We start from the raw sequence: 18868 nt of genomic DNA, 5'->3' as shown, positions 1-18868 counted from the left end.
GGAGAGTTCTATAGATGTCTATTAGGTCTGCTTGCTGCAGAGATGAGTTCAATTCCTGGATATCCTTGTTAACTTTCTGTCTCGTTGATCTGTCTAATGTTGACAGTGGAGTGTTGAAGTCTCCCATTATTACTGTATGGGAGTCTAAGTCTCTTTGTAAGTCTCTAAGGACTTGCTTTATGAATCTGGGTGCTCCTGTATTGGGTGCATATATATTTAGGATAGATTCTTAAAAGTTTTACAGATTGACCACGCTTCCTAATTAAATGAAATTCTATCTTTAGTTTTTTTTTTTTTTTTAAATCTTTAAAGCCATATAGCTCTGTGAAATATGAATTTAGTATAGAGGAAGCTATTACACTGATGTCCATTGACACTACAATTCAGGTTAGTAGAAAGCAGAGCAAGGTAGGGATGAAACATGGGCTGTATAAGCTCCATGGCAATCGAAGGGATCAGTAAATATCTAAAGTATCAGATACTAAGGATTCAGCATGAAATTGACTTTAATGGAGGGAATAAAGTCACTCTGTTCTCTGTGGAAAAAATACAAATTTCCCTACACTCTGTTTTCGATTCAGTAAAAATAACACTGGTCTTTTCTTTTTTGTTAGCCCAATCACGCTCCAGACTTATGACCAGTTTAGAGAAGTTGATTACTTTCAAATATGGTTTGGCAATAGCATTTTCCAGCTTGCTCCCATCAACTGAGTATCTGCTTTATATTATTTTTTTCCAAATTTGTTTTAGCAGTTGAATGCCAACCAATTTTCCAAAGTAAATGTTGTTTTTGTTTTCATTCTGTATTTCTGACATAGCTACCTTTTTCAAATTGTCCTTGAGGAATCATTAAGTGTTCAATCTATACTTTGTGTATATGACAAATATTTATTGATAATTTTTTACATTATAGGCATTATTCTTAGTGGAGAGGGTATACATGGCATTTACTCCTGACTCAAATTGGTATACAACTAATTACAAAATATAATAGGAGGTGATTGGAACTATTGAAAGATTTTAAGTGGTGTGCTTTTAGGGTACAGATGAAGAAATAATAAACTGTCTTGAGAGAACTGAAGAGAACTTATAGAAAACTTTTGAATGGGGCCAATGCTAAAAGTAGTAACTCAACAAAATATTCAAGTAGAAATGGAGGTAAGATTACCAGCACAGAGGTATCAAGTTTGTTTGGATAAGTGACTTCTCTGGTGTGACAGGAACACTGTGTATCTGAATGAAGAAGAGTAAAGACATGAAGCAAGAAAAAGAGGTTAGTGCCAAATTTCACAGGACGTTGGTTTCTAAAACTTAAAATTTTATTCTGTATGTGACATAGTGTAAATCAGACCTACATTTTGAAATATAACTTTTTTGCATAATTGCTTCAAAATTTGGGAAAGAAGGAGCCCAGTTAGACAGCAAGAGAGAAAGAGGGCCTGAATTTTGGAGAAAAGAAACTCCCATCCATTTATAAAACTACTACTTGGTGCCTGGCAATGAGCTGAATGCTTCTAAGAAAGTCTGAGCTAAAACTTTCAACAGTCTTACAAAGTGGGCATTTGTACTGAGAAGAGCAAGTAATCATAATAGCAATATTTATGTGCTTATTTCTAAGTGCTCTTCATGAATTTTAACTCACTGAATCCTCTCAACAACCCGAATGGAGTCCCGGAGAGAATAAGCAACTTTTACATAAAGTTACATGGTTTGTAAGTGGCAGAACTAGGATACAGACTCAACGAGCACAGCTCCAGGGGCCTTTTCTTTAACCCTATGTATTACTGCAGATAAAGAGTCAACATACTGGGCATAAGGCTGTTGTTCTTTATGGGTTAACAGCAGACATCACAGAATCATATGAGATAATGGCAGGAGAAGGAGTGGAAAGAGAAATTATGAATCAGGTACTGAGTTCTTTTAAAGTGATTTTTACTTTTGTTACAAATTTGAAAAATAAAATTAGATAACAATATCCAGCATAGTGTATTAGTAAAGAACATGAACTCCAAAGAAAGAATTCCTGGATTGAGTTCTGGCTCTGCCAGTTGCTGTGTGACCTTGAGGAAGTCAATTAAGTATAACACTTCTTTTCCTATTTTCTTGTATGCATTATTGGTGATATCAAGTATTGGTAAAGTACTTAGAACAATGTCTTGAGTGTACCCAAATTAACACTATATAAATGTTAAATACAGTGAAAATAAAATGTCAACTTAAATCTTAATTATAGCAACGTCAATTCTGTTAACTAAAAAAATCTTAATTCAGAGCAAAATAATAAAAAGTCTGTATTTATGTACAGGCTCCACCGATTTATGACCTGAAGGGGAGTATATCTACATCTAAGAAAATAAGTGGGTCATCCAACAAGGGTAGTCTTGCTGCTTGTTTGGTTCTGAATGGACTTTTCCTCTACCTGGGAGAACTGGTGACTAAACTTCCTAAGAGGTTTGATGGTAGTAACTATCCCACAGAAGCGGTTTATTTTCTAGCACAGTAACAGGCATCTGGTGATTTTCTGCAACTATCTTTCATAAAACGAGCTAAATTTTTACTGGATTGGTTGTTGAGATTTTATTATACATATGTGTCTCTTTTCCTTTCTTTTTTTCTCTTACTTAAATGTGACTGCCTAGAGTAGTAGACGGTTTTGTGAGAAGTGGAAAATTTGTTAATTTTTATTTTATAAAATGCCTGAGTTTTTCCTTATGTCAGCATGTTTGGAGAAATACCTAGGTGTATGAAATAGCCTGATAGGTTTTAAGTGGAATTTTTGTTTCAGAGATCTTTCCCTTATGACTTTGATTCAACGAAATCAGCATCATAATGTCTAAGGTCTTAATAACTAATATCTAAATAAGCATATTTCATGGTAAATGCTTGCATTATATTTGAGCAAAACATATATTTTTAGAATCTATTTCAAAAACCAGTACCAATACAGTGGATCAAGTATGAAATAATCCTTATTCTGTGTAGAACGTGGTGAAATTTACTAGGGCAGAGCTTGCATGTTTATTTGCACTTATTTGGAACTGTCTTTAATATTATAGATATTTTATTCTCTCCAATACATTTACCTTCCAAAATAGAGCAGGCTTTGGATTGGCAAATAAATCCGAAAAGAAAACCTTGTATGAGTCCAGTGAAGTGCTAAAGCAGTTTACAGTAGCCCTGAAAGGATGAGGGAAAGGACGTTTAAAAATCCTCTGGGGATATTTGACAAGCAGCCTCCTTTCATGCTAGAGAAAGCTGCTGATATACCTGGCTTTTTTTCTCACATTAGTTTCTGGGTCATGACTCCATCTAACATAAGCTGCTTATGCTTAGCAATTTCCAATTTCCTCTTCAATGATAAAAACATTATATTTGAACACATACATAGGTTAATAAAAATTCCCCATGCCTTTTATTTAGCAAACAAGATCATATATTAGGCAGAGATAGGATAATAGTTTTAAAATATCCAAAAAATAAAGTATTATTCTGATTTACAATCACCCTTTACAACTAAATCTTACTGTGAATTGTCACATTGTCTACCATTTAAGCAAACCATACATTTACAGTGAATGAAGTCAATTAGTTTTTCCATAAATGTTGATAAAATCTTTTTAAAATATTATTTTTTGACGGCCATTTTTTAAAACATTCAGTTGTAAGAAAAGCAACATCTGAGAGACAGCTTTTTTTTTTTTTTTTTTTTTGAGACGGAGTCTCACTCTGTCGCCCAGGCTGGAGTGGAATGCACGATCTCGGTTTACTGTAACGTCTGCCTCCCAGGTTCAAGCGAGTCTTCTGCCTCCACCTTTTGAGTAGCTGGGAGTACACCAATGCGCCACCACGCCTGGCTAATTTTTTGTATTTTTAGTAGAGACGGGGTTTCACCGTGTTAGCCAAGATGATCTGGATCTTCTCACCTCGTGATCAGCCCGCCTAGGCCTCCAGTGTGCTGGGATTACAGGAGTGAGGCCCTGCGCCTGGCCCAGTCTTTACCGTTCTGAGGTGGACGAATATCAAAATAGTCCCCGGATTAGAAAAGAAAAGCACTTGGTGGATGAGGCTGCGAACAACAAAAGCTGAGAGAGAGAGCAAAATCATCTTACATAAGAAAGAACATAACTCAGGAGGACTCAGCCCAAGATAGTGTTGGAGAAACTCCAAGAAGGTTCAAGTCTACAGGCAGAATAAAGGTATTTAAGAAATGTAGCAACTGCTTTGAGGGGTGAAATGCTAGGCAAAACTGATGGTTTAAAAAGGATTTTAAAGAAGCTTTGTTTTATATCTGTTCTTTCTCCTCTGTTTTATGAAATCTTCAGAAAAATATTTATTCCCCCTTAATGTTATTTTAGAATCTTTATTTACCAGTTATAGGAGTATATTTTTTTCTCTCATTTGCTTACTAAGGTATTATTTAAAACAATACTATTTGTTTATTTTAAGTGCGCAGTTTGGTGAATGTAGGTAAGTTATATAATTGTGCAACCATCACCACAAGTAAAAGAGTACTTCACTCTAAAAAGTTTTCTCCTGCCCCTTTCCACCCCATAGCCTTTCCTAACCATGGCCCCAGGTCACCGCTGATTCACTTTGTCACTATAATTTGCCTTTTTGAGAATTTCATGTAAATGGGGCATATAGTACATAACCTTAGCACAGGGTTTCTCTGTCTTTTAACTACTAACATTTTCTCTATGTTTTCCTCTCTTCTACATCATTGATTTTTCCCTTTGTATTTATTGTTTCCTTACTTTTGTTTGCATTATGTTCTAGATTTATCTTCTTTTTATGGTTTCCTAATGTTTAACCTTAGCAACAGAAATGTTTAAGTAATAATGGCAGTAAGAAGCCTAATGAATTTACTTTCATCTCTAATTCTGTGCATTTTCTTTGCATTGTTTTTTGTTGGTTTGTTAAGAAACTAGGGTCTGTGCAATTTTAAATGGAGTATGAGTAACAGTTTTCTCTACTTCTTTAACTGGGAGCAGCTTTTTGTGATACTGCTAATCATGTGTGGTGTGAATAGGTTTTCATCAAACGCCAAAGAAAACAAGAAAACCTATGGTGGATGCTGTGTTTACCACTGGGTTTTTCTTTCCGGACCAAAGCTATCATTTCCCCAGCTGCCAGGACTGTTGGCATTGCACTCCTACGTGGAAATTACCTGTGGTCAGGTGCAGCTGCCTCACTTAAACCTACATACTTTTTTTTCTAGGACAACTCATAATCAATGATATGAGTCATGAGATAATTGTACATGTAGGGAGAGAAAAGGTTAATGATACTTCTTTACCTGAAATTGGGATGGCACTGAAGAATCATGCTAGCTCCAGAGCTCCCCATGGGCTCAGCTGAAGCACTGTAACTGCATTGTAATTCAACCTCTTTCCTTGCCCAGTCCTGCCTTCTTCAGAGCCTTATAGGTATTGAATAGAGTGTGCTCCCTAATAAATACCTCATACACAAATACCCATCTCAAATTTTATTTCCAGAAAATCTGACCTAAAAGAGTTGGTGCCGCCGGGCGCGGTGGCTCACGCTTGTAATCCCAGCACTTTGGGAGGCCGAGGCAGGTGGATCACCTGAGGTCGGGAGTTCAAGACCAGCCTGACCAACATGGAGAAACCCTGTCTCTACTAAAAATACAAAATTAGCCGGGGTGGTGGCACATGCCTGTAATCCCAGCTACTCAGGAGGCTGAGGCAGGAGAATCGCTTGAACCCGGGAGGCGGAGGTTGCGGTGAGCCGAGATCGCGCCATTGCAGTCCAGCCTGGGCAAAAAGAGAGAAACTCCGTCTCAAAAAAAAAAAAAAAAAAAAAAAGAGTTGGTGCCATGTATGGCACCAGGAAATAAACTTTAAAATGCAAATTGGGAATTGAATCGCCTACCAGCCAGATGATAACAAAGACCCCATCTCTGAAAATCAGTAGTGTTTCCATAGCTCTTGATATTCTGTAGTGATGCAGTTATGAAAACTCTCCCCTGTGGTAAGTGGGATGGGATACCTGTGGAAACAATGTATGGGCTAATGAAATTTCTCAAGCATTTGAGAGATATGGGGAAAGTACTAAGTACTACAAAATTAAATGGTTGTTGGAAGCTATGGATGTGGTAGAGAAACAAACGAAAGGCTGAATGTGAATGATTGCCAATTTAAGATGAAATGTGAGTCAGAATGTTTCTTTGGTTCTCTGTAAAGAGACTTATATTTTGGCTAACAAAGGGTTCTTCCATAATATGAAATTTAATAGCCTGGCAGGGACGCCATGAGACAATGCTCACATGCTACTATGATTGCATTTGGAAGTATAGAAAAAGTGATGGGCTAAGCTAAATATAGAAGAAGGGTTCAAAAAGCTCAATGAGGTGTGCATGCTGGAATGGCTATATTAAGTAAGGTTTAAAAAAATCTACCAGCCTATGTTCCACGGGAGGGCCAAAAGGACACTCCATTTATCAAAGAAATATGTTAGCGAGAGGAAACCAGTATCAGTGAGAAGCTCAGCAGTGGTTGTTCTCTGTAGGCCAGGTTCAAAATAGAAAATGCTGATTAGGAACAGGGCTCCCTGAAAGTAATAATGACCCTGATATAATAGAGGCCAGCTGGCAACATTTAACCATCAGAATTCAGGTGGGAGCAATTTCCATAATAGGTTGAAAGGTCTGAATGGCAGTCCATGATTCTGCCCTGTGGAGAACTATTGAAAAAAGAGAACAGTGTTCCTAGGCACAAGATAGTGGAAAAGCAAACATGAATACTTTGTAAACTATACAGTCATAATATATCAAAGATGGAAGATGAGGAGGCTGAAGGCAGTCTTTCCAATAAAATGTCACATTCTTATGCCTAGTTCTGAGACTTGAGCCAGCTCTAAAACTGGAATTCACAAGTCTCCATAGGAAAGATCCTGCAACACCAGTGCAAATATAAACAGCAATGATAGCCCCAGTGGTTTTCTAAATAAACTTAGGACTATTTACTTGGAAACTACGTATAGAGAAGAGGGAAATAGAAACTTTGGATGTAGGACACAAGGTCTGAGTGTATACAGATAACCCAGGTCTCAATGTCATCATGGTGCCATTATTAATTAAGGTAGACATGTATGGGAACTTAGTAATAAAAGCTAAATCCTGACCAAAGTATGACTTACAACGTTTTCGCTAGGTCCACAGATCCAGTAAGTGTCTTTTTTTTTCTTTCTGATTCCTGAATTTCCCAGAAGTTCTGGAAAAATAGAGTGAAGGGTAATCTTTTGAAGGTAGAGATGTAAGACCAGCTTAGAGAAGATACCCTGCAAGGATGGGGCACCATTCCCTATGAGAACATGGTATATATTCTATATTAATGAACATTATTGTATACTATTTATTCAAATAGTAAAGTCTATGGGCCCTGGAACCAAAGGACAGAAGTAACATCACTCCCAGTGACCCAGTTTGAAATCTGTATTCCCCAGTCCCTCAACTTTAGGTTCTGTGGGCTTAGAGCAACTGGAGATGATTTTACATCCCCCAACCCCCTTCCCTCAAGGTACATTTGGCAGTGTCTGTAAACATTTTTGGTTGTCACCACTGAAGAGTGATACTGGAAACTAGTGACTAGAGGCCAGGGAAGCTGCTAAATGTCCTGCAATATACTAGAGGGCCCAGAACAAAGAATTACCAGGATTAAAATGCCAGTAGTGCCAAGGTTGAGAAAACCTGATCTGGAGAACATGCTTTCCAGAGGGAAATATGCTCTCAACAGGAGACACAGTAAGAGTTCAGTTGAACTTTAAACTATTGTTGCCATTCTATCACTTCAGAATCCTGAGCCCAAAGTAATGCATGTAAGTGAAAGAATCAGCATACCAGATAGTGTAATTTGTCCTCATCATTAGGAGGCAGTAGGGAAGCTGTCATATTACAGGACAGGGAGGTTCACCCCTAATACTTGGGTGACACAGTGCACCCTTTTTTTTTTTTTTTTTTTTTTTTTTTTTTTTTTGGTACTCTCATGACCAATTTTGATAATAAGTGAAAAAGTGCAGTAGTCATGGCTTGATGAGGGCATAGTGACTGGGAGCTCAGGTCTGGGGCATCTCACCAGGTATGCCACATAGAGAAACAGAGGTTCTGTCCATGGGCGTGAAGAATCAAAAGGAGGGATATGATGAGTTTTTAGATGAGCTGCATCAACAGAGATTATGATCTGTTCCACTAACCTTCAACTTTTAAGTTTCCTGAGGAAATGAGACAAAGCAGAATTTTGCAAAAGTAGTTGCAACTTACAGTAAGAAGTAAATGGATCTAAGTGGGTGGTAATAGATCTTTTGGTGCACTGTTCATTCAGGACCAAAGTACTTATTCTCCCAGCAGAGAGGCCTTTGGCTACTGAGATCTCAGAGCTTTATCCCCTCCCAGGAATCCGCCTCACTCATTAATGCAGGAGTGAGAGTTGCCTCCATGTCAGATTATTCTCAAAGCAAACCATGGGGCAGGTGACATCTCTTTTACAATTGCATTACAATTGCAGTTGGTCTCTAGTGCCCAATCCTGCTTTCCTCATATCCATAGAAGTGTTGTTCCCAAGTGCACACTTTAGTATATGTCTGCATAAACATTTTCTCTTTTTTTTATTATTATACTTTAAGTTCTAGGGTACATGTACACAATGTGCAGGTTTGTTACATATGTGTACATGTGCCATGTTGGTGTGCTGCACCCATTAACTTGTCATTTACATTAGGTACATCTCCTAATGCTATCCCTCCCCTCTTCCGCCTTCCCAAAATAGGACCTGGTGTGTGATGTTCCCCTTCCCTAGTCCAAATGATCTCATTGTTCAATTCCCACCTATGAGTGAGAACATGCGGTATTTGGGTTTCTGTTCTTGAAATAGTTTGCTGAGAGTGGTGGTTTCCAGCTGCATCCATGTCCCTACAAAGGACACAAACTCATCCTTTTTTATGGCTGCATAGTATTCCATGGTGTATATGTGCCACATTTTCTTATACCAGTCGGTCACTGATGGACATTTGGGTTGATTCCAAGTCCTTGCTATGGTGAATAGTGCGGCAATAAACATACGTGTGCATGTGTCTTTATAGCAGCATGACTTATAATCCTTTGGGTATATACCCAGTAATGGGATGGCTGGGTCGTATGGTACATCTAGTTCTAGATCCTTGAGGAATCGCCACACAGTTTTCCATAATGGTTGAACTAGTTTACAGTCCCACCAACAGTGTAAAAGTGTTCCTGTTTCTCCACATCCTCTCCAGCACCTGTTGTTTCCTGATTTAATGATTGCCATTCTAACTGGTGTGAGATGGTATCTCATTGTGGTTTTGATTTGCATTTCTCTGATGGCCAGTGATGATGAGCATTTTTTCATGTGTCTGTTGGCTGTATGAGTGTCTTCTTTTGAGGGTGTCTGTTCATATCCTTTGCCCACTTTTTGATGGGATTGTTTGTTTTTTTCTTGTAAATTTGTTTGAGTTCTTTGTGGGTTCTGGATATTAGTCCTTTGGCAGATGAGTAGATTGCAAAAATTTTCTCCCATTCTGTAGGTTGCCTATTCACTCTGATGGTAGTTTCTTTTGCTGTGCAGAAGCTCTTTAGTTTAATTAGATCCCATTTGTCAACTTTGGCTTTTGTTGCTGTTGCTTTTGGTGTTTTAGACATGAAGTCCTTTCCCATGCCTATGTCCTGAATGGTATTACCTAGGTTTTCTTCTAGGGTTTTTATGGTTTTAGGTCTAACATTTAAGTCTCTAATCCATCTTGAATTAATTTTTGTATAAGGAGTAAGGAAAGGATCCAGTTTCAGCTTTCTACTTATGGCTAGCCAATTTTCCCAGCACCATTTATTAAATAGGGAATCCTTTCCCCATTTCTTGTTTCTCTCAGGTTTGTCAAAGATCAGATGACTCTAGATGTGTGGTATTATTTCTGAGTGCTCTGTTCTGTCCCATTGGTCTAGATCTCTGTTTTGGTACCAGTACCATGCTGTTTTGGTTACTGTAGCCTTGTAGTATAGTTTGAAGTCAGGTAGCGTGATGCCTCCAGCTTTGTTCTTTTGGCTTAGGATTGTCTTGGCAATGCGGGGTCTTTTTTGGTTCCATATGAACTTCAAAGCAGTTTTTTCCGATTCTGTGAAGAAAGTCATTGGTAGCTTAATGGGGATGGCATTGAATCTATAAATTACCTTGGGCAGTATGGTCATTTTCACAATATTGATTCTTCCTATCCATGAGCATGGTATGTTCTTCCATTTGTTTGTGTCCTCTTTTATTTCACTGAGCAGTGGATTATAGTTCTCCTTGAAGAGGTCCTTTACATCCCTTGTAAGGTGGATTCCAAGGTATTTTATTCTCTTTGAAGCTATTGTGAATGGGAGTTTATTCATGATTTGGCTCTCTGTTTGTCTGTTACTGGTGTATAAGAATGCTTGTGATTTTTGCACATTGATTTTGTATCCTGAGACTTTGCTGAAGTTGCTTATCAGCTTAAGGAGATTTTGGGCTGAGATAATGGGGTTTTCTAAATATACAATCATGTCATCTGCAAACAGGGACAATTTGACTTCTTCTTTTCCTAACTGAATATCCTTTATTTCTTTCTCTTGCCTGATTGCCCTAGCCATAACTTCCAACACTATGTTGTATAGGAGTGGTAAGAGAGGGCATCCCTGTCTTGTGCCAGTTTTCAAAGGGAATTTTTCCAGTTTTTGCCCATTCAGTATGATATTGGCTGTGGGTTTGTCATAAATAGCTCTTATTATTTTGAGATACGTTCCATCAATACCGAATTTATTGAGGGTTTTTAGCATGAAGGGCTATTGAATTTTGTCAAAGGCCTTTTCTGCATCTATTGAGATAATCATGTGGTTCTTGTCTTTGGTTCTGTTTATATGCTGGATTGCGTTTATTGATTTTGCATATGTTGAACCAGCCTTGCATCCCAGGGATGAAGCCCACTTGATCATGGTGGATAAGCTTTTTGATGTGCTGCTGGATTCAGTTTGCCAGTATTTTATTGAGGATTTTTGTATCAATATTCATCAGGGATATTGGTCTAAAATTCTCTTTTTTTGTTGTATCTCTGTGAGGCTTTGGTATCAGGATTATGTTGGTCTCATAAAATGAGTTAGGGAGGATTCCCTCTTTTTCTATTGATTGGAATAGTTTCAGAAGGAATGGTACCAACTCCTCCTTGTACCTCTGGTAGAATTCGGCAGTGAATCTGTCTGGTCCTAGATTGTTTTGGTTGGTAGGCTATTAATTATTGCCCCAATTTCAGAGCCTGCCTTTGGTCTATTCAGGGATTCAATTTCTTCCTGGTTTAGTCTTGGGAGAGTGTAAGTGTTCAGGAAATTATCCATTTCTTCTAGATTTTCTAGTTTATTTGCGTAGAGGTGTTTATAGTATTCTCGATGGTAGTTTGTATTTCTCTGGGGACGGTGGTGATATCCCCTTTATCATTTTTTATTGCATCTGTTTGATTCTTCTCTCTTTTCTTCTTTATTAGTCTTGCTAGCGGTCTATCAATTTTGCTGATCTTTTCAAAAACCAGCTCCTGGATTCATTGATTTTTTGGAGGGTTTTTTGTGTCTCTATCTCCTTCAGTTCTGCTCTGATCTTAGTTATTTCTTGCCTTCTGCTAGCTTTTGAATGTGTTTTTCTTGCTTCTCTAGTTCTTTTAATTGTGATGTTAGAGTGTCAATTTTAGATCTTTCCAGCTTTCTCTTGTGGGCATTTAGTGCTATAAATTTCCCTCTACACACTGCTTTAAATGTATCCCAGAGATTCTGGTATGTTGTATCTTTGTTCTCACTGGTTTCAAAGAACATCTTTATTTCTGCCTTCATTTTGTTATGTACCCAGTAGTCATTCAGGAGCACGTTGTTCAGTTTCCATGTAGTTGAGCGGTTTTGATTGAGTTTCTTAGTACTGAGTTCTAGTTTGATTGCACTGTGTTCTGAGAGACAGTTTGTTATAATTTCTGTTTTTTTACATTTGCTGAGGAGTGCTTTCCTTCCAACTATGTGGTCAATTTTGGAATAAGTGCGATGTGGTGCTGAGAAGAATGTATATTCTGTTGATTTGGGGTGGAGAGTTCTGTAGATGTCTATTAGGTCTGCTTGGTGCAGAGTTGAGTTCAATTCCTGGATATCCTTGTTAACTTTCTGTCTCATGGATCTGTCTAATGTTGACAGTGTGGTGTTAAAGTCTCCCATTATTATTGTATAGGAGTCTAAGTCTCTTTGTAAATCTCTAAGGACTTGTTTTATGAATCTGGGTGCTCCTGTATTGGGTGCATATATATTTAGGATAGTTAGCTCTTCCTGATGAATTGATCCTTTTACCAGTATGTAATGGCCTTTTTTGTCTCTTTTGATCTTTTATGGTTTACAGTCTGTTTTATCAGAGACTAGGATTACAACCCCTGCTTTTTTTTTTTGGTCTCCATTTGCTTGGTAGATCTTCCTCCATCCCTTTATTTTGAGCCTATGTGTGTCTCTGCATGTGAGATGTGTCTCCAGAATACAGCAAACTGATGGATCTTGACTCTTTATCCAATTTGCCAGTCTGTGTCTTTTAATTGGACCATTTAGTCTATTTACATTTAAGGTTAATATTGTTATGTGTGAACTTGATCCTGTCATTATGATATTAGCTGGTTATTTTGCTCACTAATTGATGCAGTTTCTTCCTAGCATCGATGGACTTTACATTTTGACATGTTTTTGCAATGGCTGGTACCTGTTGTTCCTTTCCATGTTTAGTGCTTCCTTCAGGATCTCTTGTAGGGCAGGCCTGGTGGTGACAAAATCTCTAAGCATTTGCTTATCTGTAAAGGATTTTATTTCTCCTTCACTTATGAAGCTTAGTTTGGCTGGATATGAAATTCTAGGTTGAAAATGCTTTTCTTTAAGAATGCTGAATATTGGCCCCCACTCTCTTCTGGTTTGGAGAGTTTCTGCTGAGAGATCCGCTGTTAGTCTGATGGGCTTCCCTTTGTGTGTAACCCGACCTTTCTCTCTGGCTGCCCTTAACATTTTTTCCTTCATTTCAACTTTGGTGAATCTGACAATTATGTGTCTTGGAGTTGCTCTTTTTGAGGAGTATCCTTGTGGCATTCCCTGTATTTCCTTCATTTGAATATTGGCCTGCCTTACTAGGTTGGGGAAGTTCTCCTCGATGATATCTTGCAGAGTGTTTTCCAACTTGGTTCCATTTTCCCCGTCACTTTCAGGCACACCAGTCAGACATAGATTTGGTCTTTTCACATAATCCCGTATTTCTTGGAGGTTTTATTCATTTCTTCTTACTCTTTTTTCTCTGCACTTCTCTTCTCGCTTCATTTCATTCATTTGATCATCAATCGCTGATACTGTTTCTTCCAGTTGATTGAGTGGGTTACTGAAGCTTGTGCATTTGTCACGTAGTTCTCGTTTTACGGTTTTCATCTCTATCAGTTCTTTTAAGGTCTTCTCTGCATTGATTATTCTAGTTATCCATTCATCCATTCTTTTTTCAAGGTTTTTAGTTTCTTTGCACTGGTTATGTAATTCCTCCTTTAGCTCTGAGAAGTTTGATTGACTGAAGCCTTCTTCTCTCAACTCGTCAAAGTCATTCTCCGTCCAGCTTTGTTCCGTTGCTGGCGGTGAGCTGCATTCCTTTGGAGGGGGAGATGCACTCAGATTTTTTGAATTTCCAGCTTTTCTGCACTGCTTTTTCCCCATCTTTGTGGTTTTATCTGCCTTTGGTCTTTGATGATGGTGACGTACTGATGGGGTTTCCCTGTGGGTGTCCTTTCTGTTTGTTAGTTTTCCTTCTAACAGTCAGGACCCTCAGCTGTAGGTCTGTTGGAGTTTGCTTGAGGTCCACTCCAGACCCTGTTTGCCTGGGTATCAGCAGCAGGGGCTGCAGAAGATAGAATATTGCTGAACAGCCAGTGTTGCTGTCTGTTCTTGCTCTGGAAGCTTCGTCTCAGGGGTGTACCCCGCCATGTGAGGTGTGAGGTGTCGGTCTGTACCTAGTGGGGGATGTCTCCCAGTTAGGCTACTCAGGGGTCAGGGACCCACTTGAGCAGGCAGTCTGTCCGTTCTCAGATCTCAACCTCTGTGCTGGGAGATGCACTGCTCTCTTCAAAGCTGTTAGACAGGAATTTACCTCTGCCGAGGTTTCTGCTGCTTTTTGTTTAACTATGCCCAGTGCCCAGAGGAGGATTCTGCAGAGGCAGGCTGGCCTCCTTGAGCTGTGGTGGGCTCCACCCAATTCGAGCTTCCAGGCAGCTTTGTTTACCTACTTAAGCCTCAGCAATGGCGGTTGCCTCTCCCCCAGCCTCGCTGCCACCTTGCAGTTAGATCTCAGACTGCTGTGCTAGCAATGAGGGAGGCTCTGTGGGCGTGGGACCCTCTGGGCCAGGTGTGGGATATAATCTCCTGTTGTGCCGTTTGCTAAGACCCTTGGTAAAGCGCAGTATTAGGGTGAGAGTTACCCGATTCTCCAGGTGTTGTGTGTGTCAATTTCCTTTGACTAGGAGGAGGAATTCCCTTCCCCCTTGCACTTCCCAGGTGAGGTGATGCCTCACCCTGCTTCAGCTCTCGCTGGTCGGGCTGCACCCGTGGACCAGGGCCAACTGTCCGACACGTCCCAGTGAGATGAACCCGGTACCTCAGTTGAAAATGCAGAAATCACCGTCTTCTGTGTCATTCACACTGGGAGCTGGAGGCTGGAGCTGTTCCTATTTGGCCATCTTGGGCGTGCCCCCCCGTCCAAAAATTTTCATCACAGAGTCTGCTTGCAGGACCCCAGACTTAATCAGAATTGGTGAAATAATTCTAACAAGTTGTGATGATGACAGCATTGTCCTGAAAATTCACATATAAGAGGTATATCTAAAAATTATTTGGTACATGAAATAGAAACATTTTGAAACCTTTTTTATTAACAATAAATTTTCTTTAAAAATTTTAGTAAGCTGGACAGAGAATAAATGAAATAAGAACAGAATGGAAATCAACTAAAAAAGCTATAGCAAAATCAGTAATATCAGTAATAACACTGAAAGCAAAATTCAACTGCTCTACACTTAATTGTTGATATCAGTAACTAATGTCAGAAGCTTTGAAAGAAAATAAAGGTAAAATAGGAAGAGATAAGTTTTGTGAGAGAAAATTAAAGATACATGGACAGAATGTGGACACCAAACCATGAATTCTGAGTTATCACAAGAAGATGATCATAATTTTACTTTTAAAATTTGTACAAAAAATTACTAGAAGATTATGGCTACAAATTATTAATGAACTGATAGGATTATACCTTTTGTTTTTTCATACTCTTGCTTAACAAAATGATATGGAGTAACAGTGAAACGAAAATATTAGTTTATTTTTCAAATTCAAATAGTACTTTGTGTATAAACTTTAATATAATAGTGTACAAATAATACTATTTGTATTCAAACAGTATTGTATATATATTAATAGCATGAGGAACAACAATCTTGCACCATATATTTTTTTTAAAATAAGCCAAAGTGCAAGTACAAAGGAAAAAGAGGAAGGTCTAATTAACACTGCCTAGTATTAAGGTATAATAAAAGGGAAATGGCTGGATTTTAGTGTAATTTTGACACCACTGGTACTCTATGTTGGCAAATATTGGAAGAAAATCAGTGAGTAGCACAGTTTTTCATGAGGGGCTAAACAGAGATCCCATAACACAACAAAGCCACTGTATCATATGCAGTGATCAGTGATTCAGTGGATGAGTACACTCTCCTAATATGGGCACATGAGGAGTCAACACTGTGGGTTTGCTCACTCAGGGAACAGATTCCCCCAGGGGAATAGAGAAAAATCTATGGATAGGGTGTGAGTTGTCTTGGGCTATGAACCATCCCGGCAGGCTTAATAAGTTTAGACTTGCCTTTGCCTTGGCTGTCATGCTAGGCAATCACAGTCCTTAGGAAGAGAAAGCATGGATTTATATGAACTGTTATTTTAAACTTACAACAAAGTAAGCAAACAAAACAACTAAAAACCAAAGAGTAGAGGAAATCACAAAGCATTTTCTACATGCAAATTGAAAAGTAATATTAGTCCAAAGAATAAAATGAAAAAGAAACAACAAACTAGGGACACTGTTTGTTAAATTTCACAGAGCATGGTTTGAGGGTCTGCTCTGTGTCAATCAATCCCGTGTTAAACTCAACTCAGTTTAAACTAAGACTGTGGCTTTGGGCAGGTATATCAGCTGCTCCACATCTCTGTGCCTTTGTGTGTAGAATAGAGATAATAATGGTATCGATATCATGGTCTTAGTTTAAACTAAGTGAGAATTATGGTGAGAATTAAATATAATGAAAACTGTAAAGGTCTTGGCACAATTCCTGGCCCGTATGTATTATTATTACTATTATTAAAATAAATGAATGCAGATAAACACAAATAAAGATATATATATATATATATATATAGACACACACACACACATTAGGGTATGAAAAATAATTTTAAACATAGAAATTCACATGGTTAATATGTATCAAAGTGTTGAATATCAGTAGTAAAAGATACGCAGTTTAATACTCCTAATTTTTCCTACCAAGTTAGTGAAGTTTAAAAACTGATGGCATAGTTTAAATTGCTGCCTCACTGTTAGCAAGGATGAAGTAAAAGAGACATTTCTATATGGTCCTGCTAGAATTATAAATTGGTGCAACCTCTTCACAATTCTGTTTGACTATAATAATAGCCATAAAATAATTTGATCAAGTATTTCCTCTATTAGAATATATTTTAAAGAATTAAAAAATTAGACAAAGATTGATGTATAAAGGTATTTATTACAGTATCATAGGATATTTGAAAAATATCAGAAACAAATTATCAGTATTACAGATACTGGTTTTTTGATCATTTGTTTTGTTTTGTTTTGCCAGTCTCCGTGTTTTGTTTTTTGTTTGTTTGTTGTTTTTTTTTTTTTGAGATGGAGTCTTGCTCTATCGCCCAGGCTGGAGTGCAGTGGTGCGATCTCCACTCACTGCAAGCTCTGCCTCTGGGGTTCACACCATTCTCCTGCCTCAGTCTCCCGAGTAGCTGGGACTACAGGCGCCTGCCACCATGCCTGGCTAATTTTTTGTATTTTTAGTAGAGACGGGGTTTCACTGTGTTAGCCAGGATGGTCTCAATCTCCTGACCTCGTGATCTGCCCGCCTGGGCCTCCCAAAGTGCTGGCGTGAGCATCCGTGCCCAGCCACTGGTCTGTTTTTAATCCTGGCAGGGCCTCACACACACGTGCATGCATGCACACACGCGCGCGCACACACCCACAGGCTTCAGATCTTCTTGAGAGCTGTTGTGTCGACACCCTGCACATGTTACTCAAACTTTGTGATCTCCTCTTCCAGCAAGTCTGTCCCCATCTTGTCATCCCCTGCCACACACTGAATCTGCAGCTTCTGGATACTGTAGCCCACAGGCACCAGCTTGGAGCCCCCAGACCAGTCCGTCCAACTAGATGGAGCACACACAGGCCTGCAGCTGGGCCATGTCCATCTCATCATCTCAAGGCTTGACATCCAGCAGGATGGAGGACTGGGCCACCAGCGTGGGCTTCTTCACCTTCTTCCCCGTGTACTGCCGCAGCCGCTCCTCCCGCAGCCACGCTGCCCCCTTGTCCTCCTCCTCATTGCCACTGCCAAACAGGTCAGTGTCATCGTCCTTGTCATCCTCTGCTGGTGTGGCAGACTTCTTGGCCGGGGGTTCCACTTGGTGCATGGGAGACACGTGCTGGGTCTGCTGGGCTGTGGCCAGGTGGCCAGGCCTCCAGCTTGGAGACTGCCTGCTGTAGCTCCTGCACTACGCCTCGCAGGTTCTGGTTCTCCACTTCCAGGCTGGTGCTCAGGACGTCGAGCTTGCTGTCGTCTCCTCTGGGGCCATTGGAGGCCCTGGGTACCGAGCTGTGGCAGGAGGCGCCGGCCATAGTCCCGTTTATCTGCTCCTAGAATGTCCTTTCTGCGTCATCATATTTGAATTTGTGGAACCAGATCTTCTCTTGTACTAGGAAGTTTGTAGACATTTCTCTGACGCCAGCCAACGACGCTGGGACCAGAGAGGAGGAATCGGCAGGCACGTGACGCCTGAGGAGAGGGCCAGTATTACAGATATTGTTAATCAAATTGGAAGCCCTCTGTATAATGGACTATGACAAGTTTTTATTTACATTAAGAAATTGTGCATGATGGAATTAGCTGCTCTGGGAACTGCCTCAGATCCCAAGCCTGCTCTTACATGCTATGAAAACAGAGAAAAGCTAGTTAGAGGTGGGAAAGGACACTTTCAGCCCATCTCTGTCATCACAGTGTCCACGGGCTTCCAGAGGCTTGCTCTGAGAAATGTCCTATCTTAGATTAAGAGAATAGCCGAGGGAAAAGGTGTTTTATGAATAAGTACTGAATTATCAGGCAGACTATTATTTTAGAAGCCTAATCCTAAAGAGTGCTTAATTAGACCAGCTTCCCGCAATGTTCAGGAGGAAATTAGATATGAGAATAGTTCATTAGAAATTGGACATTGTGGCTTAACCTGTTGAGCTCTTTACATTGTGTTTCATAGTTTGTGGTTCATCACTTTACTAGCCATCAGACTTAATAGAGGAATTTTTAAAACATTAGATTTCTATGGAGATTCTGATTTAGTAAGGTACAGAGCCCAAGAATCTGGGTTTTAAGCCAGTTTTCTGGTTCCATTATTTAATAAGCATAGAATTTATACCTTGAAAAAGCAGCATGGCTATCACTATTGGAAATCAGAATTTCAGGTCACACCCTAGCCCTTCTAAAACAGAATGTGCATTTTAGTGAG

At 39.4% G+C, this 18868-nt stretch overlaps 1 pseudogene; it reads right to left on the bottom strand.

Moving 5' to 3' along the window:
- Positions 1 to 17340: 17340 nt before the first annotated feature.
- LOC102132751 (elongation factor 1-delta-like) lies at positions 17341 to 18083 on the bottom strand (annotated as a pseudogene).
- Positions 18084 to 18868: the final 785 nt, after the last annotated feature.

This window comes from Macaca fascicularis, chromosome 3, assembly GCF_037993035.2.
Source record: "Macaca fascicularis isolate 582-1 chromosome 3, T2T-MFA8v1.1".
In the NCBI taxonomy this organism is placed as follows: domain Eukaryota; kingdom Metazoa; phylum Chordata; class Mammalia; order Primates; family Cercopithecidae; genus Macaca; species Macaca fascicularis.
Note: the sequence above shows the minus strand (reverse complement) of the source record. Positions and strands in the feature narration are given on the sequence as shown.